This window comes from Malaya genurostris, chromosome 2 (genome assembly GCF_030247185.1).
Source record: "Malaya genurostris strain Urasoe2022 chromosome 2, Malgen_1.1, whole genome shotgun sequence".
NCBI classification, from domain to species: Eukaryota; Metazoa; Arthropoda; class Insecta; order Diptera; family Culicidae; genus Malaya; species Malaya genurostris.
In genome coordinates, this window is record NC_080571.1 from 107767783 (window position 1) to 107793070 (window position 25288).

A 25288-nucleotide genomic window follows, 5' to 3' on the forward strand; every position below is an offset into this window, starting at 1 on the left:
TCCATCATACAATCTGAGTCATGACTTCGTACTTCATTAGTGGGTGAACAGAAATTGCATACCATTGACCAATTGTATTTCTTTCTATTGTCATTCACCCCATAAGTGAAATATTTTGTGATCATCTGCGGTCATACAATTCATGAACAATTGTGAACTTGGAGGTAGTCCTCGAAAAAAATTGTTCGCATAAAAAAATATTGACGAACTCCGTGCCAAATCGATTTTTATTAAGCTTTTTGGACCCGCAGATTTTGTCACAGAAAGCCACTTTGCATACTTTCTTTTTCCAAAATTAATTTAGACTGGGTTTTGAAGAGGGCAAAACATTTTTGATAATCTTATTTTTCAAATGGTTACAGTCAAAAACTAACAAATCCTATCAGTTATATTCCAAAAATCAGCTAAATTTTCGAATACAAACATTGAACGAATTCCAGATCGAGTTCAGCACTGAAAAAAACTCAATTTTAAAAATCTATATATCTATCTTCTATCTATCTATCTATCTATTTATATATATATATATATATATATATATATATATATATATATATATATATATATATATATATATATATATATATATATATATATATATATATATAAATATTGTCTTTATTGTCTTCGATTAGAGTTAACCTTTCGCACAGACTTTGGCTGTATAACTTAACACTAATGGTAACTTAATAATATTTTTGATTTAAACATGTCTTTGCTAATATTAAAATCAAACAGATGATACACGCTGTTGAAACGATGGCAACAAACATCCATTGGATTATTCTGACCATACTGTGTGCGATGAAATGAGCGTCTAAGAAAATCCGTTCTTCGCAATGATCTTCCTGGAACGTTAAAGTGAATTCTTTCGAGTAGCACGGGGCAATCGATGTTATCAGTCAGTAGATCAAAAACGAAGATCCTTTGTAGATGTACTCGTCTATTTTGCAGAGTCGGTAGGTTCATGAGAGCACAGCGATTCTCGTAACGTGGCAATTGAAGATGATTCTGCCAAGGTAGTCGTCGAAGAGCAAATCGGACGAAACACTTTTGGACCCTTTCGATCCGGTCGATGTGAACATTATGATGCGGAGCCCAAATTATAACTCCATATTCCAAAATACTTCGTACTAAGGCGATGTAAATTGTTTTTAGACAATACACATCGTTGAAATCTTGCGTGTTGCGTTTAATGAGTCCCAAAACTGCAAAGGCTTTCGCAGTAACAAAGGCAAACTGTTCGATGAAGCGGAGCTTGCGATCGAGAATGATGCCTAAGTCTTTAACAGATGAAACTCGCCTAATTGTAGCCGCCATTATGGAGTAATCGAATAAAATCGGTGAATGTGCTCGTGAGAAGGTTATTGAATTACATTTCTTGATGTTCACTGTCATGCCGTTTCTATCACACCAGTCTAAAACCCTCTTAATGTCCATTTGTAGAGCACAGCAATCTAAAAGACTTGTGATGATGCGATAGAGTTTGAGATCATCAGCATACATAATTCTGAATGACGACAATACACAGCAAAGATCGTTAACGAATAGAACGAAGAGGCATTCTTTGTAATCGCATCACGTAATCACGAATGCAGAGATCATTCTTTGTAATCGCATCACGTAAGAACGGATTTACATGATTCTTCTTTTGTTTGATCAGTTTTTACCCCCACCGGGTTCGTACATTAAAAAAATTAGGAAAACTTGCCGGAAAAGTGGGAAAAATCCTTAAAGTTGTTTTGTATGGATAATGGAATTTTCCTCTGAAATGTCGTCGCCAATGATTGCTAGATCATCGATAGGTTTTTGGCGCATAACGAGTTGCATAAGTGTTTGGCCGTCGAAGAAAGGAATACTAGATCGTTGAAAGAATCTTTTGGCGCGCAACGAGTTGTTTTGTGTGAAGTTTTCACATGCATACTTGATTCATGTTATTTGTCGTTTCGAGCAACGTGCTTAATTGGATATCAAAATTATTGCTTGCCAAATGACTCAATAACGGAATGCATATGACTGTTCTAGAAAACCGCTGCATACAGGAGAAAAAGTTCTGATAACGTTTACCAGTTGATGAAGTTGTGTTTAATGAAGTCAGATGAATAGTATTGGTCATTGCGGGCTCGAGTTTAACAATTCTGAAAATTTTTAAATGAATCAGTGAAAAGATTGTTCTGTAGAAGCGCTAATGTCAAACTAATACATTTTCCTTGCATTTTGCTTTCTAATGATTTAGCGCTCACAATAAGTGGCAATTGGATATCAATGTTCAATATTATTATCATAATGGATTTATACTGCCATTTAATGTTTAATATTCTGAGAAGAATGTTCAAATTGAACAATATCCACCTTATTAGAACCCTAAAGTACGCGTGGCACATTTTTTCAACTTGAATGTACAGAACAAGTTCTAAGAAAACTTTCTCGCTGCTTAAAAACTGTACAAGGAACTGTTTCAAAGTTTATTCTGTTGCGTCGGGCGAACATTCAAGTATGAGTATTCCTTAAAACGGACTGTTCAGAATGCTTTTTATGTATGTGTTAAGTTTATCAATACAAAGTTCTGGTTAGTGAGCTGTTTTATCCATTATCGAAAGCAAGAATCACATCTGGAAGAGAAAGCGTGACACCTTATATCTATTATGTCGAAGCCATTAGATAGAGATTCTTTATTGACTCAAAGGATGGGATGACAATCTGTGCATTTGCTCAATTTTTTTTAACAGAAGTATTTCAAAATTTCACATTAATTTTTGGTGATATTGCTTTTGTCGTGAATACGACTTACTTTACTATGGGGTGCCTTTTCAAAATTTACCCTCTGAGAGAGTGATAAGTTTCTGATCGTGAATATCTATTGTTGTATCTAATGAATCAACATAATTCTTGCGACATGCCATCGGAAATATGATCACATTTTTTTGATAAAATTTTCAGTTTTGTGACATAGTCTCAAATAATTCAAAATTAAACTTTTCTGAAATGTTTGGTATAAACGAGTATCAAAGAGGATAATTCATAAGGCGCGTTTGCCTTTCTCGTATTTTTAAAGCTCATAGCTCAGTGATCTGTGAAAGGATTTATATTATCTAACTACCAATAGAATCGGAATTTTTCAATTTAAACGTGTATAGCAAAAGCATTGAAGTATTTAAATAGTACACTATTGAAAAACCTGTCTCATTTGATCCATGTCAACACCAGCCAATCAGAACGCGTTCTAAGGAAGAGAACAAAATATCTGCTGCTGTACAACAAATCGTCCGGGAAAAATGTTCCGAAAAGTGGTGAATATCGCAGTGAGTTCCTCAATTTGGTCCTTGTGAATGCTAGAAACGAATCCCTACAACATATTGATAGTTTCTTTCAATGAATTATGCAAATCCGAAATGAAATAATCGACATTAAAATTCTGTATGCGGCTATTTTTATAGCCGTTAGGACTGCCCATTAGTGAAAAAGCTAAACGAAACGAAACACATAAAAACATAAAAGGAAATCTCTTAACAAAAATTCAATCAGTTTGGATTCTATCGCCACTGCGAGCAGATGTGTTTTGTGTCGTCTGCACGCTTTCGACAAGAGCGATTACGTCACAGCTGCCAGTCATTAGCATTGGGAAAAAAACAACGGTGGAGAGCATTGCACAAAATCAGCCGTTCTAATGGCTCTAAAAGTTTTCTAAAGAACTATTAGGATTTGTTGTTCGCAAATCGAAAGGAAATATCCTCAGTTTAGTGCAAATCTAGAACAATTTGGTTAGATTTGTGCACTTTTCACTGTGTGAAATTCACAGTAATCGAGATCAAGTGAAGCCTTTTTTCGCGAAAAATGTTCCAGAGTTTAATGTCGTAGAGAATTACGCAATTTGACTCTTCTGAATGCTGGAAACGAATCTCTACAGCATATTGATAGTTTCTTTCAATAAATTATGCAAATCCAAAATGATATAATCGACATTAAAATTCTGTATGCGGCTATTTTTATAGCCGTTAGGACCGCCCATTAGTGAAAAAGCTACAAACGAAATCAGGTAGAAACAAGCCTCTCAACAAAAAGTGAAGCCTTCTTTGTTTTTGCGAAAAATGCGCAAAGAGGAATGCTTGCATAATTCATACAATTGATCAACTAATTGATATTCGGAAGTGTTAATGAACATGTCAGTTGTTTTCGTATTCACGACATCCAGTTATGTCTCTGACATTACCCACCCGCCTTTTTTAAGCTAAAACGAACGTTTGTCGAATTCCGTTGGTTGTAGGTTAAGTAATCAGAAAAATAATGGAGACAAACGTTAACCACTTAGTCGTTTACTAATTCGGCTGTCCGAAAACATAAATTCGAACAAATGATTTTTGGGAGAGACAAAGTTCGACGGGTCAGCTAGTTTAAAATAGATTTACAATTTTTTTTGTCGTGAATTACTTTACTATAGGGCGCCTTTTCAAAATTTACCCTCTGAGAGAGTGATAAGTTTTTGATCGTGAATATCTCTAACGTATCTGTATCTAACGAATCAACATAATTTTTGCTACATGCCATCGGAAATATGATCACAATTTTATGATAAAATTTTCAGTTGTGTGACATAATCTCGAATAGTTAAAAAATAAAATTATCAATATTATTTTTCAACTTAAACGTGTATAGCAACAGCATTTAAGTATTTCAATCGTACACTATTAAATAACCTGTCTCATTTGATCCATGTCAACACCAGCCAATCAGAACGCATTCTTAGGAAGAGAACTAAATAACTGCTGCTGTACAACAAATCGTTCGAGAAAAATGTTTCGAACAGTGCTTAATATCGTAGTGAGTTCCACAATTTGGTCCTTCTGAAAGGCAGGAATGGATCCTGTACAGCATCCTGATTTTTTCTTTCAATGAAATGCAAATCCGAAATGAAATAATGGAAATTAAAATTCTATATGCTGCTATTTTTATAGCCGTTAGGACCGCCCATTAGTGAAAAAGCTACAAACGAAATCACGTAAAAAGAAACCTCCTAACAAAATTTGGATCAGTTTGGATTCTATCGCCACTGCGAGCAGATGTATTGTGTGTCGCTTGCAAAGCTAGTTTCGCTTCCGACAAGAGCAATTACGTCACATCTTCGATTTCTTCTTCGCAAATCGAAGGTAAAAATCCTCAGTTTGGTGCAAATCTAGAACAATTTGATTAGATTTGTGCATTTTTCGCTGTGTGTTGGTCGTGACAATTCAAAGCACTTTTCAGTACTACAGATAATTATAGAGAGTTAATTGAATTTACTATTTCGTACCAAAAGCATAAGATTTATCCAAATAGAATTAGACAAAGTTTGCACCGTCACTAACACATTAAATTACGAATCATGCAATGCAAAAATGGAAGTGTTGATATAGAATAAATTTGTATACAAGAATGGGTATCGTTTGGAAATATGCCGTGCAAAACTGGGTTGCCACGTATACAGATCAATTTGTATTTTTATTAAAAAAATCTATACTGGGTATTTCATAATATTTTATTGTGTTAGTGAAAAGGGGAATGCTTGCGTAATTCATACAATTGATCAACTAATTGATATTCGGAAGTGTTAAGGAACATGCCAGTTGTTTTCGTATTCACGACATCCAGTTATGTCTCTAACATTACCCACCCGCCTTTTTTTTTATTTGAGTGGAATTTGTCACAAGATAAGTAATTTTGTTCCTATATTGAAAGTTAAGAAGTATTAATTAATTATTAATTTTTGTTGTCCAGTAGTGATACTTTTAGCAAATATTTGGCAATTGACATTTCAAAAAAAGCTTGTCCAGTGGTGAAAATATCATTTTGGATTCACTCTATAGAATAATATAAAATAGATTATGCTATATCCTTCAATCTGTATGGTAAAGAATGTCGATGATTTCGAAAAGAAAATTCGGCAGAATTGCATACAAAAAGCTTTGAATATGTATAGGACGCTTGTCTTACAAGTCAGTTGTCGTATGTTCGAGTCCCGATCTGGAAGGATTCTTAGTGTCAGTATTATCCATAGTACTAGCCATGCAATGATTCTGTACTTTAAGAATTGGCTGCGAAGTCTGTTGAAACATAAAGGCTAAATTCCACAACAGGAATGTAATGCCAAGACTTTGCTATTTGTATGGGACATTCCACCAGAGATGCCAGATCTGCAGATTTGTATGTAAATTAGCAGATTTCGTATGTAGTGTTGCAGACATTTTTTGTTGTGTAGACTTTCGCAGACTTTTAAAAATCGAGTTTTTCGCAGACTTTCATCAAAATTAGCAGACTTTTGAAATTGCCGTGAACTTTTTTTTGTTTTTGCTCGCCAAGTCAGTTTTGCGTATCATACTTTATAGAGAAATTGCTGCCACCAAGACATACTTTGCTGACTGCAGATTTTTTTCGGATTTACTGATTTTTCAACCCTGTCTGAAAATATTTAATATTTTGACCTGGCATCTCTGAATTCCACACAAAATCAGCCACCAAATGTCTTCCCATTTCAATTTTTTTTTGGTTTAGAACTCAAAATTATTCGGTACGCATTTTTTTATTCCACTATGATGTGTAGAATATTCTAGAAATGATTTACTGAAGTTCCGCGTTCACCCAAAAGAGCCTTTTTCAACAACCTGTACTGAAAAATCTAATAAAGATACAAAAATTCGTCCTAGACATGAAAATCGATTTTGACCAACTAAGATGCAAATGAAAGGCCTAAATTTTTTAAAAAAGTCCCCGAAAAGTTGATCCAGAACCGACTTTCGGTTCCGGTATTACAGTGCAATTAGTAAAAAATTTCAATTTTATGAGTATTTCCTCATTAGCGATGGCGAAACGAGGTGCACATTTTTATCAAATTTACTGGGAAACTCATCTAGTTGGCATACTTTGTTAGTTAGTGGATATATAAATCTACTTTGGGACTACTAGTACCCAGCTTCCGCTTCCGAACGCACCGGTAATGGCAAATAAAAGCTCCAAAAAACGGAGCTCACTTCGATTTCTTAGTAACGGTTAACCCGATTTTTACCAATCATGATTCAAATTTAATCTCTCAGTGTTTTAAAAGATACTGTGTAATTTCATCCAGATCCAACTTCCGGTTCCTGAATTATAAGGCAATGAGTATCAAAATCTTCAAACTGTCATTCAAAATGATGCAAAATCGGTACGCATCGGAACGTGCAGGTACGGAAGAAGAAGAAAACACACCGCCTAGCACACAGCGTGTTTTGTTCAAATCTATATTAACTTGACATTACTGTTTACAAATTGAAAAGATGATGGTAGTTTATACCAAAGAATGTTTTTGATTTTATTCAAGTTTGAAAAAAAAATCTTGACAGAATCTTCTAGTGATGTTTTCGAAAACATAAGTAATATGAGAAAGGCATCATTACACCACTAGATGGGTTAAAAAAGGTTTTTAATTGTGTTTTTTCTGTTTTGAATGCATCCAAGCAGTTACTCTTGCTCAGCGAACGTATTTTGCTTTATACGATGAATTGTTTATGGAAAAGATGAAAAATGGTAATCTATGAATAATGCACTCACTTTAAATTTAAAACCATGTTAAAGGGTATAAATATACTTCTGCAATAGTAGCCGTAATACTTCACCTATTAGAAGAATTTTGAATAAATTCTGCACATCAAAATATTTATTGCATACAAACCTACAGGACTACATGCTCAGGAGAAGCGTATCTCCTTCGAGGTGAAGAGTAACACCACGATCAAGCAATGAAACATAAAAACATAAACTTCAGGATAACGAACCAAGCCAAATAAATCATTACCGGAAAAGAATTGCTCCTCGTATAACAGTTTCATTCTATAGTAAGTTTTGTAGTAGAGAACGTGTTTCAATGATTTTTTCTACCAAAATTACCATTTAATTTGTACAATTATTAATATGGACAATTTTGGGTGTTAGCCTAGGGACAAGTGGTAACTGAATCTACCGATGAATTAATAGCACTCACATCTTCCCGAACACAAAGCATATAAACTTGGTTGTGTTCTGTAGTTTTTCAATTCTGCTTCCGCACAAGCCTTGTTTAATGATCAATTTATTTTATTTTATTTTATAAGATAAAAATAATATCGAATATATTTTAACATTTTGTGCTCTTTGTTCATATAGAGTTTAAGGTTCTATCCGAGAGTGATAACTCGTTTGTTTCTACCAAATAAAGCCGGAGTTTTCATTGATCATTTTGCGCTTCCAAAAGGCTTCGACTAGCACCTCTCCAATAAACACTAACGTGGCCAGCACTGTTCCTACCCCGAGAAGCAAAAAAGGACCTAACATATCGGAGCAATTCATTGGAGTTGGCGGTATCTGCTCTCTGTCTCGTGAATGTAAAATCGAAGTTTGCACCCTGAAATTCATGGTTTGTTGTACAACAATAGGTTCCTGGTACGCACGAATACCGGATTCCACGATACGCAGTATCAGGTTGGAAAGTTGCTCTCGCAGTGGCCATGTTTTGGTGGTCATGGACACCTCGAAGTCTTGGTATATGTCCTCCTTCATCAAACGGTATAGCACAACGTTTTCGTCGGTTATGAAGTTGCCTATCATGTTGTATCCATAATTGAGTCTACTGACACCGATGGCGAAGCGACCTTCATCGGCGATGGCTTTTATTTCCGGCATAGGGTGAACCTCGAAACTGTTCTTTATTTTTTGCAAATTTATCTACGAGTAAACAAATTTGTCATTTAATTACATCTATGTTAATGTAGGATGAAACGTCTCACATTGAATGAATTCAGCAAGGAATGAGTCCATGCTATGTGGGTTTCGGTCCAAGTAATACCGCTGTCAGCCAGGTCTTGCAAAGTATCGATCGGTGGTTCGAACGGAGGAAATGTTCTCAAACTCGCATTCTTTCCTGCGAAAATGTTTCCTAAATTGATTGCAAAAATCAGCAGTGCAATCGAGAGTACACTCTGCGAAATCGATTTGTGAAGAATTTCTGCTCCTTGGAACAAGACTATGGCCCAAACGTTCAATGCATTCCAAGCCACTCCTTTTGTTTCAGAAACTGGAATGGCATATGAAATGAAAATGTACATGACCGAGCAGCAGACAATGCAAACTGCAACAAAAATCCAAACATCCACTGCAAATACGAAGCCAATAATTCTCCAAGGAGGAATCATGCTGCGGAAGTGTTAGAATATGAGATATGTTTATGTTAATCAATAATAATTTCATACATACCGAGGTCGCGGAACGAGACACGAAACTGCTGCTTTGCGAATAGTAGATGTGAATCCCAAATGCCAATAAGCGTCCTCCCAGAGCAAGAGCGACCCAATTCCGATGTCTGCCCTACGTTCGAAAACTGTACCGACAATACCATCTCCAGTACCATTTTTAAAAATCGTTCCCCATTGCCCAGCCTGATCTGAAATTTTTATGAATTTATACCGATGAAAGTAGGTTTTTATGGACCATTGATTATTCAAACTTATACCAATAGAAATATCCCATGTGCAGTTGTGCTTACGACAAAATTCCACCACGATTAGGCCACCCATTCCATTGATCTTAACCGTTTGGTTCTTGTACTTGGCCATCCACTGATCGCCGGAAATTGGAGTATAGACGAAATGAGGGATTAATCGAAAGCTTGCCAAACGATACATTTTGCGATTCAAGTTCCTCGTTTTGTCCGGAAATAGGTTTTCTTCAAGTGAAAATGATTCGTTGTCCATTGAGAAGGTGTCCAGCAGGATCAAATCTTCTGCTTCTTCTGTAGATGACACAAATCGATGAGTCAATAGTGAAATTTGATCCGTCCCAATTTCTAGTATCAGAACTAGAGGTATTTCCGTTAACAGCACCGGATGTTTACGAATGATGTCCATGCTATCGCGATCATCCACCATGAACGGATCTTGTACGATGATAACCGGTTTGATGGGATTCTTGTATGTGGCCTTATCGTGACTTCTAATAAACGTATTCAAAAAAGTCACCGCTGTTATTCCGTCCATAACGAAAGAATCACAACCCAGATTAATGCCTTGTATCAAACGTTGATTATAGTCAAGTTCACTAGAATTTACCATCTCCAGTAAAACAACTGCATGGTTATTCGTTATTAACAAACTACGAAGAAACGCAGAGCCATTTACGCTTAACAGAATGCAGGTGGCGTAGACTTCCAACAAATAGTGCGAAACTTTAAAATCATCGGTAAGTTTTGTGAGTAAATTTACTTAACTTCAGAATACTCACAAATATGATCGAATAAAAATTCCACTGCTGATTCAAGTCTCAAACTCGGTGAAAGTAATTCGGAGTGATTCATTTTGTGAACTGATAGTTTCTAGGTTTGCTGAATTAATATATACGACACTAACGGAGTAACTTTATTATACGTATTTTCAGTACAAATTGGCCCAAGATTAAATTGACTGTTATTATTGCAAAAATCTGTGAAATTGCTCCAGGATAATTCTACCGTCCTTGAAACTTGGTCTTCATTGCTCAATACTATGCGTCTTGTTATTAGGCTCATAGTTAATAACGATTGGCACAGTTATGGTTAATGATAATATTAGTTTCAAAGTATCTCATTGTTTATTTAAAACCTAGATAATCTATTGTGGTACCTATCTGTAAGAGAAATTGACTTTTCGCTCTTACTAGTTATGGTTTTGCTAAGGCAGTGAATATAATTTAATCAACAATTGATTGCATCAAGTAGAATTTTCTTAAATGTGAAAACTACATCAATTGCTACATTCTGATTGGATGATGGTAAGAATATACATATATTTGTTTATCGCACATATTAGCACGGTAAATAAAAATCGAGCACTGAAATACAAAATTCATTTCGAGAGTGTTTCATAATCTGATTTTTAGAAGGTAGTACATATACTATCGGAATGAGGATAAAAGTGTCAACTAACAAATAACTCTCCAGGTGTTGATGATCGCACGCTCATAGAAGAACAATATCTGTAGCACTTGTATCGACGTAAACCACAGAGGATTTGTGAATAAAATTAGAATATGACTTGATATTAGGGTGTTTTTTTTCAAAAGTTTGCTGATTTGAAATTCAAATAGCACACATGCCAAATTATGAAACGCCCAATTTTTTTTAATTTGCAGATAATTTCTTGGCACAAAGGTCATTCTGGAAGTAAAATTTTTGATCATTTTTTCAAGAATTTTAGGGTGTATTTCAGCAATGACACGTTCAATTGGTTTTCAATTGGTTTCCAAAGCATCAATCGTTGCTGATTTATCCACATAAACCAATGACTTCACGTATCCCGGCAAAAAAAACGAGTTGCGTCAAATCACACTAACGCGAAGGCCGGTTCACCTCTAAATAGTGTGAAAAATTCTTGAAATGTTTCATTTTAACAAAACACAAAAGGAAACATATGATTTTTTGACAATGTTAGAACCTACGGGCTCCCAGAGTAATTAAATGTTTTCTTCGATTTTATAAACAAACTTTAAGGGCTGAGGCCAGTATTTCGCGTATAAGCTTGAATCGACCACGTGTCTCACTATGCGTATTATATTTCTCTCCATGCTCTCTCGCATATGTGCAAAATGACTCTCGAGGGACCGGGTGACCAGAAAAGTTTCGATTTTTTCTATTAAAAGTTTGGATAACATGTGTCTGCATCCAATAAAGCTACCGTTTGTTTGGCAGCCTTGCTGAGCCGATTTTATTTCCCTCTCATGTTTCGTTACATTACTTACCTTCACAAATATAACATTCACTTCATTTTTATCGAGACAACATATATGTTTTTATGCACTAATCGCATCTCAATTAAATTATCTAGACATTGTCAGGATAGATTTTTGATCCATGTTTTTGAAGGTGAGTTATTCCTTCACGAATTTTCAAACTTTTGATCGAATGCTCTTCATCAAGTTCCGGACAAATGTTACGTCGCATTTTTTGGACGCTTGAGCCCAAATTGTTTGAATTCCTGCCTTACCAGTCTTCTTGAAGACCCTCTCCACGATTGCCCAGTAACGTTCGATGGATCGAAGCTTAGGGCAATTTGGTGTATTGATATTTTTCTCTACGAAATCTATACCCTTTTCCGCAAGCCAATTGAGAGTGGTATTGGTATAGTGAGCCGACGCTAAAGCCGGCCAAAACTGTAGAGGTGTACTATGCTTCTTATATAAAGGCACACGGAAAGACCGAAATTAGCATTTTGGCGAAAAAATTAGTTGATTTTCTGATTTTAGTTAGTTATTTTTTGAGACAACTAAAAAAATCTTACTTTTGCTAATTTAGATTTTTTAATTCTAATTTTCTTAATAATAATAAAATATTCGTTGAAATGGCTATTTTTTTTAGTTGAATTCACCAATTAAACGTGCTGTCATTTCTTAGCTAAGGCACGCTTCATATCCATTCAACTAATTTTTTAGTTGAATTAGAGAAATAAAACGTTGTTTTCAACCAACATAAATGGTTGAATTGGTTTTTGCAATTAGCAGCTATATGGCGCTCGTTAACACCGTAATGACTACTAGCCACTAGATGGCACACTACTACCGAAAAAAATTTCAGTCGCGGTTATCTTTTCAATATTTGCAGGTATAAATACGATGTTGTATTGGAGAAAAAGACATAAGCGAAACATAAACTTCTTTTTGAAAATTTTACTTCTAAATCGCTGTTTTCTTCATTCGACTTCGCGAAATCGACTCTCTCACTGAAAACTTTGAGCACTCGGAAAACAAAAACCGAATACAAGTAGTACACCGGACGGCGTAGCCCGGAATGAGAAGATACAAAAAAAACATCATTTGACGTGTACAATTAGAGTGCAACATTCGAAACTCACTTCACTGTTTCGCGTAAAAACATTATTACCCACAATCGCTTTAACTGCGCACAAATTCTGAATAAATACACTTTCCACTAACAGTTTACGTCATTTTTACATATCGGTTTAGAAAATTATATAGGGATATATCGTAACACATGCGAAAAACATCTAAACAATTTGCGAGCAGTTTCAACAAGACTGTCCCTTTTAGCTTTTTAATGGATTGTTTTGCTTTGACATTGCTGTCCTTCAGTAATGACGGTGATAGATAAATAGAATCAAAGTTTCTGAATTTAATAACGAAATTAGTTGTCAATGAGAATTTCGTGTTGGATTGAAATATTGCTGGTTTGTGTCCAGAATATTCGCCAACTAAACACTTTCTCTAAAAATAAGAGTTTTTTTCAACACAGTAAATTCTAAATTTTAACTAATTTTATAGTTATTTTGGAAATTTTGTTGTTAAAATCAACTAATTCAAAAACAGTAATACAAATTAGGCGCAGAGCTAATTTCGGTCGTTCCGTGCAGCAATCTCTTCTGAAGACACTCAGATAGATAGCTTTCTGCATTTATAGTTCCGGTATTGTAAAAATGATTGAATTCAAACCACAGGAACATATTGCTTTCCATACGAGTACCTTTCGACCGAATTTCTCCACTTGAATCGACCTGTCCGCATCGCTAACATCCTCCCCAACGACGACAGTGAAGTATTGTGGACCTGGAAGGGTTTTTGAGTCCTCCTTTACATAAGTCTCATCGTCCATCGAAACGAATGCATCCGGACACTGCAAAAGACGCGAATACAATTTCCGGACCCTTGTTGCTGCTCGCTTCTTTTGTTTTACACTTTTTTCGAGATTTTCTGCTTCTTGTAGGTCTTCAGGTGGTTTCGCCTCTTGATACGCTGGATCATTCCGACACTTGTTCGTGCTTTTTTGGCCAAATCACGTATTGACATTGATTTGTTCTTCATGACAAGAGATACCACTTTCTGGTATCTGCTTCTTGCCGAAGGGTTCTTCCAGTTTCGGGTTGGAAGAACCGGGTTTTCTGCCTCTTTCAGGTAGCTCGTCCAAAGAATAGTGTTCCCCAAACTTATTAATGATGGTTTTAACACTGTTATGATGAATTCCAAACCACTTGATCAATTTCGCATAGTAATACCCTTCTCTCTTACCCATGTGTCCAGAACCTTAATTTTCATTTCCTTATCAATACGCGACATTTTGAAAACGCAGAATTTCAACCACACAAACAAGTAAACAAACGAAAGTTGACAGCCAAACGCACAGCATGCTGTGATCTGAGCATAAAAAACCATCACAAATACATGCGTACACCACAAATGTATGCGTATAGCTCATTTTCGATACACGTCTTAATGAAAACTGTTGCAGCCAACCAAACGGCAATACTGGCTACACTGCCATTATGCTCTCGAGTGACAGTTATGCTGCCACTGCATTGACGCATATGTTGCTGTCATTAGATTCCCGCCAGTCCAGCTAGAGAGAGATTCAGAACAGTTGTCTACAGTACAGACAACTTCTTTTATTGTGTCTTGTGTAACATGTCTTTATTAAGTATTAAAGTATAGTAGTTCAGTTTTAAAATGTGTCTATTTATTACTTGTCTGTAAGGACACGCAAATAGTGTTCTCTGCTGTCCACCACACACACAAGATACAACAGTGGCGACGAGTCCAGTGGAAAAGTGATAAAAGCTAACCTCACTTTCACATCACCCACGTGCAACAAGACAAAAGGATGAGTATCCCGAATGGACAGCAGCATGCCTTTCTGCAGCAACAAGGCCAACAGCAGCAAGTTCCTCCAGCTACGGATGAGCTCCTTCGTCAGTGTTTGCACCTGATGACACAAGTTCTCCAGCAACAGCAGAACAGTCAGCAGTCACAGGAGAACTTCATCAGGCAAGTCGTTTCGGAAGTGCATGCGGGCGCAGCACCCAGTCCGGAACAAATTCTCGATTCCCTTGCTGGGAATATCAAGGAGTTCCGCTACGACGCGGACAGTAGCATCACGTTTGCAGCCTGGTTCACGAGGTACGACGAGCTGTTCGAAAAGGATGCTGCTCGGTTGGACGACCAAGCGAAGGTCAGATTGCTGCTCAGAAAGCTGGGAACATCTGAACACGAAAGGTACGTCTCTTTTATTTTGCCGAGAACACCGAAGGAACATACTTTTGCAGACACGGTCGCAAAATTGAAAAGTTTGTTCGGGGTGAAAGAGTCGGTGATCAGCAGGCGATACAGAACCCTTCAGATCGCTAAACAACCGACCGAAGACCATATCGCTTACGCCTGCCGTGTGAATAAGCTCTGCGTCGAGTTCGAGCTGGGAAAGTTGTCAGAGCAACAGTTCAAGTGCTTGATGTTCGTGTGCGGACTAAAGTCTGAGCGTGATTCAGAGACTCGGACCCGACTTCTGTCATGGATTGAGGAGAACAATAACCTCACGTTGGAGCAATTATCGAATGAATGCCAGCGTCTCATCAATCTCAAACACGATAATGCTATGATCGAATCTGCTGCATCTTTCGATCAGGTTAATCAGCTCAAGCAGAAATATGACAGTAATCGTAACAGACGTCAGCTGTCTCCCAGGTCAGATGCGAACAACACAAAGCGGAAACCCGATACTCCGTGCTGGTATTGTGGTGCGTTCCATTATGTTCGTGACTGCCCGTACAAGAACCGTCAATGTCCCGATTGTAGTCGGTACGGTCATCGTCAAGGATACTGTGCAAGTTCCAAGAAGAAGAAGAGAGGTGGAAAACGTTCGGTTGCCAGAAGGGTTGTCGTTGTCAACATGTGCAACGTGCAGAGGCGGCGGAAATTTGTCTCCGTTGTGCTAAATGGAACTCACATCCATCTTCAGTTAGTCACAGCGTCCGACATCACGGTCATCAGCAAACCGATCTGGCGAAAGGTCGGTAGTCCCAGATTATCACCATCTACAGTGAAGGCGAAAACAGCATCTGGGAACATTTTGCCACTCGAAGGTGAATTTCGCTGTGACGTCACCATCGGCGGAAACACTCGCAGCGAAATTATCCGTGTAACTGAAAAGCAGCTGCAACTTCTCGGATCTGATTTGGTCGATAGCTTCGATTTATGGTCCGTGCCAATGGATACTTTTTGCTGCCAGGTATCTAGTTCTTCGACTTCCAGCGCAGCGCTTAGTTCTGCATTTCCAGAAGTTTTCAGTGAGAAACTTGGGCTCTGCAATAAGGTACAGGTGAAGTTAGACGTAAAGGATCAGTGCAAGCCCATTTTCTGTCCCAAACGCCCGGTTGCGTACTCTATGTACAACGCAGTCGATCAAGAGTTGGACCGGTTACAGCAGCTGAACATCATTACACCGGTCGACTACTCGGAGTGGGCAGCACCAATCGTCGTAGTGCGCAAAGCAAATGGTGCCATTCGTGTTTGCGGAGATTATTCTACAGGACTCAACTCCGCTCTTCAGCCTCACCAATACCCGCTCCCTCTTCCGGAAGACATCTTCGCTAAGCTGGCTAACTGCAAAGTTTTCAGTCAGATCGATCTTTCGGATGCATTTTTGCAAGTTGAGGTCGACGAGCAGTTTCGTCATCTGCTCACCATCAACACGCACCGTGGTTTGTTTCATTATCGTCTTCCACCTGGTGTAAAGGTAGCACCGGGTATCTTCCAGCAGCTCATCGACACCATGCTAGCCGGGTTGGAAAAAGTTTCCGGTTATCTCGATGACGTTATCGTTGGCGGTGAAGACGAAGCAGCTCACAACCGCAACCTGAAAGCAGTTCTTCAGCGAATCCAGGATTTTGGGTTCACCATTCGAGCCGAAAAATGTACCTTCGGCAAGAAGCAGATACCGTATCTGGGCTACATTGTTGACCATCGAGGTCTGCGTCCAGATCCAGCCAAAATCGAGGCAATAGTGCAGCTTCCGCCTCCCACTGACGTTCACGGTGTACGTTCCTTCCTCGGGGCGATCAATTATTACGGAAAGTTTGTCCCGAACATGCGAATGCTTCGCTTCCCGCTGGACAATCTGCTGAAATCGCAGTCGAAATTCCAGTGGACAACGGAGTGCCAGCAGGCATTCGAGCGTTTCAAGCAGATTCTCACCTTAGATCTTCTACTAACGCACTACGATCCGAAAAAGGAGATCATCGTTTCTGCTGACGCATCGTCAGTTGGTGTTGGAGCCACAATCAGTCACAGGTTCCCAGATGGCTCCATCAAAATAGTACAGCATGCTTCCAGAGCACTTACGAAGGCAGAGCAGAACTACAGTCAACCGGATCGTGAAGGTCTAGCTATCATCTTTGCCGTCACCAAGTTTCACAAAATGATCTTCGGACGGCGCTTCTTGCTGCAGACTGACCACGCTCCGCTGCTCCGAATCTTCGGGTCCAAGAAGGGCATACCGGTATACACAGCCAACCGGTTACAGCGCTTTGCCCTCACTCTACTGCTGTACGATTTCACCATCGAGTACGTTCCCACTGATAAGTTCGGTAACGCCGACGTGCTGTCCCGGTTGATAAACCGACACGCGCGACCAGATGAAGACTACGTCATCGCCAGCATAATTCTCGAGCAGGATGTTAGGTCAGTAGCAGTTGATACAGTAGATGCGTTGCCTCTTACTTTCAGAAACGTCGCTCGAAGTACCCAAGCTGATCCAGTTCTCCGGAAGGTCTATCGTTTTATAACAGACGGTTGGCCTCAAACGAAAGCAATCGATCCGGAGCTAAAACGATTCCAAGTCAGACAGGAATCCCTCACTACCGTTGATGGATGCATACTGTTCGCTGATCGGCTCGTCATCCCAGCTCAGTATCGCAAGCGTTGCTTAGATCAGCTTCACAATGGTCATCCTGGTACACAGCGTATGAAGGCCATCGCCAGGAGCTACGTCTATTGGCCATCCATCGACGAAGACATCGCCGGTTATGTGAAAACATGTCGGCATTGTGCAGCGACTGCCAAGTCACCGCCTCACGCCGTCCCAGTGCCATGGCCGAAGGCATCGGGCCCTTGACAGCGTGTTCACGTAGACTTCGCCGGTCCCATCGACGGTGAGTACTATTTGCTAGTGGTCGACTCCTTCTCCAAGTGGCCGGAGATTGTGCAAACCCGACGAATCACTGCAGTAGCAACCATCAGTATTCTTCGAAGTCTATTTGCAAGGCTCGGTATGCCTGTAATGCTAGTATCGGATAACGGTACTCAGTTTACGAGTGTGGAATTTGCCAACTTCTGTGCTCTCAACGGTATCGAGCATGTCACAACGGCCCCGTTCCATCCCCAGTCTAACGGCCAGGTGGAAAGGTTCGTTGACACCTTCAAGCGGGCCGTCAAAAAAATTCAAGAGGGGAGAGGATCCATTGCTGAAGCTCTAGACACCTTCCTGCTAACCTACAGAAGCACGCCCAACCGCACTGCGCCCTAAGGTAAATCACCATCTGAGGTTATGTTTGGTCGTCGTATACGGACTTGTCTGGAGCTTCTACGCCCATCATCAGCAATTTTACCAATGACACCGCATGTTCAGCAAAATCAACAGCGAAGATCGTTCAATCGAAACGAACTGGTTTTCGCAAAGGTTCATCACAGAAACACTTGGAAGTGGGCTCCTGGTGTTATTCTGGAGAAGATAGGTAATGTGATGTACAACGTTTTGGTTGATCGTCGAGTTCTGCGTTCCCATATCAACCAGTTACGATGTCGTACTGAGACTGTTTCACCCAACACCGGTCCTTTATCGTCAGCCAGCAGTAGTACTAAATTGTTGCCACTCGACGTCCTTCTTGGTGCCTGGGATCTACCGAAGCTTTCAGACAGCTCATCCGCAGTATCATCCGTTGGCTCACCGCAGTCTTTGGTTACGCACAGCTCACAATCGCCGACGTTACAGCCGATGACACCGACACGTTTGTCTTCTACTCCCACAAGTGTTCCATTACCTCAGCTAGTGGCAAGTCCGTCGTCCTCGTCATTATCTTCATCTACAGCAGCATCAGCGGAGTTCGAGTCAGCGACCGAAGCAGACCTGGTGGAGACTTTACCGCGTCGTTCCACCCGGACCAGAAGTCGGCCACAATGGTTCGACCCGTACCACCTTTATTAAGAGGGGAGATGTTGCAGCCAACCAAACGGCAATACTGGCTACACTGCCATTATGCTCTCGAGTGACAGTTATGCTGCTACTGCGTTGACGCATATGTTGCTGTCATTAGATTCCCGCCAGTCCAGCTAGAGAGAGATTCAGAACAGTTGTCTACAGTACAGACAACTTCTTTTATTGTGTCTTGTGTAACATGTCTTTATTAAGTATTAAAGTATAGTAGTTCAGTTTTAAAATGTGTCTATTTATTACTTGTCTGTAAGGACACGCAAATAGTGTTCTCTGCTGTCCACCACACACACAAGATACAACAAAAACCAAATGAAACAAATCAGAATCACCACAGTTTTCCTCAACCATTAACTTACTCTACTCCAATTACTCTTTTTTAAGAACCTGCAAATACCTGTTGAAACTAAGTAGTACAAAGTAGTAGTAGGTTCGATAAGCAACTGATCGTTTTAAACAATCGAAATTATTCGACGAATACATAAACTGTTTCGCGAACAAGAATCTTGCCTGACACGGTTTAAGCTTAAAGTAACGCATTAGCATAAACTTTTGGTTTATTCGAAACAACTATAAACTATATTTATAATACTATTGAGTTCTTTTATAAAATTATAGATAGCTGGAATAAGCTAGGTGAAGTATTGTCGTCATGCCAAAGATTTTAATCTGTAACAAAGAATGAACAATCTTGTTATAGACGAGAAAATTAATTATAAGAGCATTTTGGTTACAAACTGAATGACTCCACCGACCGTCTTGAACGACATGCACAAATGTGTCTTCTTCATATTATTCATACTCATAGTTTATAACCATACATGTCAAGCGCCTGTTTTACTAGCAAACAAAAGGTGTCCGTGTTTCTATGTGTCGGTTTTGCACGATACGCTTTGTGCGATGATTCGTTTATTCATGCGGTTATTTTAGCATTGAATTTCATCATATTGCTACTTCATACCAAACATTTTGGAAAACTTAAAAAATTACTGAAAATTTCATCATGAATTGCTGGTCATATTTCCGATGGTATGGTATGTTGCTGCGGTTAACGCAACAAGAGGTAATCATGATTAGGTTCTACCTATTATTGCATACAGTGGACTTTGAAACGGCACTCTATAGTAAAGTAAGTCATTTTCGCGACAAAAAACTGCTTTCATTTGAATTAAAATTAAAAAGGCGGGTGAGTAATGTCACAGACTTACCTGGAGGACGTGAATACGAATAACAATGATAATCGTTGGTATTAGTTTCTTAACTTTTACTGCTAAATACTAAAGATTGACTTATTTGCGACAAATATTTTCTACCACACAATAAAATAACGCGGAGCAAATGAGTAAAAAAAATAGCGAAATACAGAATTTTGAAGTCGATTTTTTCATTACTGATTTGCATATTTTAGTGGAAGGAACTATGTACATGCTGTACGGGATCCATTTCTAGCGTTCAGAAGGGTCAAATTGTGAAGTTCTTTACGGTATTGAACACTTTTCGGAACATCGTTATCGATCGCTAAGCAGTCAAATTCTGGTTTTATTCTTACTCGTTTGGTGCGAGATTCGCACAGCGAAAAGTGCACAAAGGTAATCAAATTATTCTCGATTTGCACTAAATTGATGATTGTTATCTCTGATTTGCAAAGATGCAATCTTTATCATTCTTTAGATAACATTTACAGCCGTTAGAAGGCCTCATTTTGCACAATGATCCCCATCGTTGGTCACTTTTCATTGTATTTTGCTTCATTGCAAACGACCAGCATGATGCAATCAATATTTTTTGAAGAGAAACTGGCTCTGTAAACGTCTCGCATTAGATTCAATACTGAACTGAAGCTCTGGACCTGAACTGACCGGAATGATGCACTTGCTTTACTTCCTGCTAAGTCAACTGCGCAGGCTTGAATGAACGAAATATATCAAGTGTTACCCTTTTATACCTCGACAGGTACGAGAAGGCTATCACGAGTTTTCACCTGTGATACTCGTTGATACCAAATATTTCAGAAGACTTTAATTTTGAATTATTTTTGATTATTGCATACAACTGGAAATGTTACCATAAATTGATGATCATATTTCCGATGGCATGTAGTAAAAACTATTTTTATACGTTAGATACAACAAGAGATATTCACGATTAAAAACTTATCACTCTCTCAAAGGGTAAATTTTGAAAAGGCACCTTATACACGCAGAGAAATGGAGCTTGTTTAAAATAACAAATCAGTTAGTAGATTTTTAAATCTGATTCATGTTAATTTCAATCTAGAATATGGTTGTTTTAAACCATTTTCTCCCTTCAACATCAACAAAGATCTCTGTTCAATGTGAATAAATATTTTGGTCTTGCCAAACGAAAAAAATAATTGTTCCAGCTGATTTTATTCTTGAAATAATTCATCAATGTATTGCGTATCAACAAAAGCAGAGTTGATTTTATTCGCAATATCTATGTTGATTCAAGTCTGCTTTATCTTTATGTGAAGAACAAAATTTATTCATTTTATCTGTTGTCTTGTTTGTGTAATTTTTTTTTTTATTCAATATTATAGTATAATTTTAAGGCACACTGCTTAAGCTCTAAGATGCCAAGGGTATTTACTAATCTTAATTACGACTAACTTAAAACTAGAAAAGTATCATTATGTAATGTAGCGGTAGCGTATTCTCGAGAAGCTATCGGTAGTGGCCGGTGAATTGAATATCGCATGAGGGTCTTCCATATGCCGTTGGCGAAGATCCATGTTGGCCGCATCCTTCGGTCCGTGTGGGTCCGCGGGAAACACCCCCAGGCTACGAAGGCCCGGCGGGTGGCCCGCATGCTGGTTTTCGACTGGGGCGGCCTTCCGTGGACAATGATGGTGATGTTACGGAAGAGAATGAAAAAAAAGTAAATATTGTGGAAACGGGGTAAAAAGGGGATGTGGGAACAAAATGTTTGAAAACGATAAAGATCTAATTAGTTGCCATCGAGATGGTGAAGAGACAGGGAAGGGGTAACGAAAAAGTTAGTGACAAAAAAAGATCTTGTTAGTTCCAATGAAGATGGTGGACAGGGACGGGGATCGAGAGAATCGGGCGGATGTTAGTGTCGAACCTGTAGGTGGAGTTTATACTTTCTGAGCGAGGGATAACACATTACACTTGTATATCAATGTGTTTAAGGTACTGGTATATGAGAAGCATATATAAACTATCCCGACTCGCCAACACATCCCGAACCGGAACCTCAGGCGGTCTACCTCGGGGCCTAAGGGATTCCAGTAGCTTCGACCTGGCGTCACGATACTCTACGCACGACCACACGACATGCTCGATGTCCTGATAACCGTCGCCACAGGTGCAGAGACCGCTCTCCGCAAGCCCAACACGCCGGAGATGTGCGTTGAAGGTGTAGTGATTTGACATGAGCCGCGACATAACACGAATGAAATCGCGACTCACGTTCATCCCCCTGAACCAAGGTTTCGTCGATACCCTAGGGATAATGGAATGTAGCCATCGTCCCAGTTCGCCATTGCTCCATGAAGTTTGCCAACTTTCGAGAGTTTTCTGACGAGAGATACTGAAAAATTCATTGAAGCAGATTGGTCTTTCATAAATATCACCTTCTAATGCGCCCACCTTAGCCAATGAGTCTGCCTTTTCATTGCCTGGAATGGAACAATGCGAAGGGACCCAGACTAACGATATTAAATAAGACCGTTCAGATAAAGTTCGCAAGTGTTCCCGTATTTTCCCCAGGAAATATGGGGGATACTTTCCTGGCTTCATTGCCCGGAGAGCTTCTATTGAGCTTAGACTGTCCGTGACAATGAAGTAATGGTCTTTGGGCAAGGTTTCAATGATCTCAAGGGTGTACTGAATAGCAGCTAATTCTGCGACGTAAACTGAAGCCGGATCATTGAGTTTGTGAGAAGCGGTGATGTTTTGATTGAAGATGCCGAAGCCTGTGGACCTGTTGATGTTTGAACCGTCAGTGTAAAACACCTTTTCACAGTTGACTGTTCTAAATTTATTATAAAAAATATTTGGGGCCACTTGAGGGCGCACGTGATCCGGGATTCCACGAATTTCTTCTCTCATGGATGTGTCGAAAAACACAGTAGAATCAGAAGTATCCAAGAAATGAGCACGATTGGAAACAAACGAAGAAGGATTAATATTCTGAGCCATGTAATCAAAATACAAGGACATAAAACGGGTCTGAGAATTGAGCTCGACAAGCCTTTCGAAGTTTTCAATCACCATCGGATTCAAGATGTCGCATCGGATTAGCAATCGATATGAGAGATCCCAGAATCGGTTTTTCAACGGTAAGACGCCCGCCAGCACTTCGAGACTCATCGTATGAGTCGACTGCATGCAACCTAAGGCAATACGCAAACAACGATACTGAATTCTTTCCAGCTTGATGAAATGAGTGTTCGCCGCGGATCGGAAGCAAAAGCATCCGTATTCCATCACGGACAATATCGTTGTTTGGTATAACCTGATCAGGTCTCCTGGGTGGGCACCCCACCATGATCCGGTTATTGTACGAAGAAAATTGATTCTCTGTTGGCATTTTTGTTTCAGATACCTAATGTGACATCCCCAGGTGCCTTTGGAGTCGAACCAGACCCCGAGATATTTAAATGTGAAGACCTGAGCTATGGTTTCACCCCCTAGTTGAAGCTGTAATTGTGCTGGTTCTCGCTTCCTTGAAAATACAACCAGCTCAGTTTTCTCCGTAGAGAACTCGATACCCATTTGAAGAGCCCATGTCGACAAGTTGTCGAGGGTATCTTGCAATGGTCCTTGGAGATCGGCAGCTTTGGGTCCTATAATGGACACAACGCTGTCGTCGGCAAGTTGTCTTAGCGTGCAAGATGTGTTGATACATTCATCAATGTTGTTCACGTAAAAGTTGTATAAAAGGGGGCTTAAGCATGAGCCCTGAGGAAGACCCATGTAACTGAATCGTATTGTCGACAAATCACCATGCGCGAAATACATGTATTTCTCGGACAACAGATTATACAAAAAGTTATTCAAAATTGGTGAAAGACCATGCTGATGCAACTTCTCAGATAGGATGTTTATGGAAACTGAATCAAAAGCCCCCTTGATATCTAGGAAAACTGACGCCATTTGTTCTTTACGAGCAAATGCCATTTGAATTTCGGTTGAGAGCAACGCAAGACAATCGTTCGTTCCTTTGCCCCTGCGGAAGCCGAATTGTGTATCTGAAAGTAAGCCATTAGTCTCGACCCAATTGTCTAGACGAAACAGAATCATTTTTTCGAACAATTTCCGGATACAGGAAAGCATAGCAATCGGCCGATACGAATTGTGATCGCAGGCTGGTTTCCCTGGTTTTTGAATGGCGATAACTCTTACTCGTCTCCAGTCATGTGGGACAATATTATCCTCAAGAAGCCTATTGAATAAATTCAATAAGCGCCTTTTGGCAGAGTCAGACAAATTTTTCAACAAGTTGAATTTGATTTTGTCTAACCCCGGAGCTTTATTGTTACACGATAAAAGCGCAAGTGAGAACTCGACCATCGAAAAAGGTGTTTCGTTTCTGTTTGATGAAGCGACGCGCATGATTGTCTGTTCCGGAACAGAGTCAGGACATACTTTTTTAGCGAAATCGAATATCCAGCGGTTAGAATATTCCTCGCTTTCGTTTGTGGTGTTTTTGTTGCGCATTCGTCGGGCTGTGTTCCAAAGAGTGCTCATTGATGTTTCTCTCGATAATCCGTCTACGAATCGACGCCAATAACCGCTTTTCTTCGCTTTAATCAAGCTTTTCATTTTAGCGTCTAATGCCGCGTAGTTTCTGAAATTATCAGGTGTTCCGTTTTTCCTAAACTCGACAAATGATGAAGTTCTCTCCGCGTTTAATTCTGAGCACTCTTTGTCCCACCACGGGTTGGGGGGACGGATGTTAGTTTTCGCGCCGGGTACACGTTTCGTCTGAGCTTGAATCGCGGTGTCGAGAATCAAGCCAGCCAAAAACGTGTACTCTTCCTCCGGAGGAAGTTCTTGTGTTGTTTCTAGATTCTCAGATATCAAATTTGCGTAGCATTTCCAATCAATGTTTCGTGTGAGGTCATACGAAACATTGATTGTTTCCGATGGTCTTAATCCGGTGGCGATTGAAATTACGATAGGCAGATGATCGCTACCGTGGGGATCAGGGATTACCTTCCACGTGCAACCCAACCGTAGCGATGTCGAGCAAAGGGATAAGTCCAGCGCACTTGGTCTTGCTGGTGGTGCAGGAATTCGTGTC

The 25288-nt window shown here is 39.4% G+C and overlaps 1 protein-coding gene across 1 annotated transcript in view; it reads left to right on the forward strand.

Annotated features, from left to right (window-relative positions):
- Positions 1–25288, forward strand: part of LOC131429882 (forkhead box protein I1) — a 43198-nt gene that overhangs the window by 502 nt on the left and 17408 nt on the right. The window lies entirely within an intron of this gene.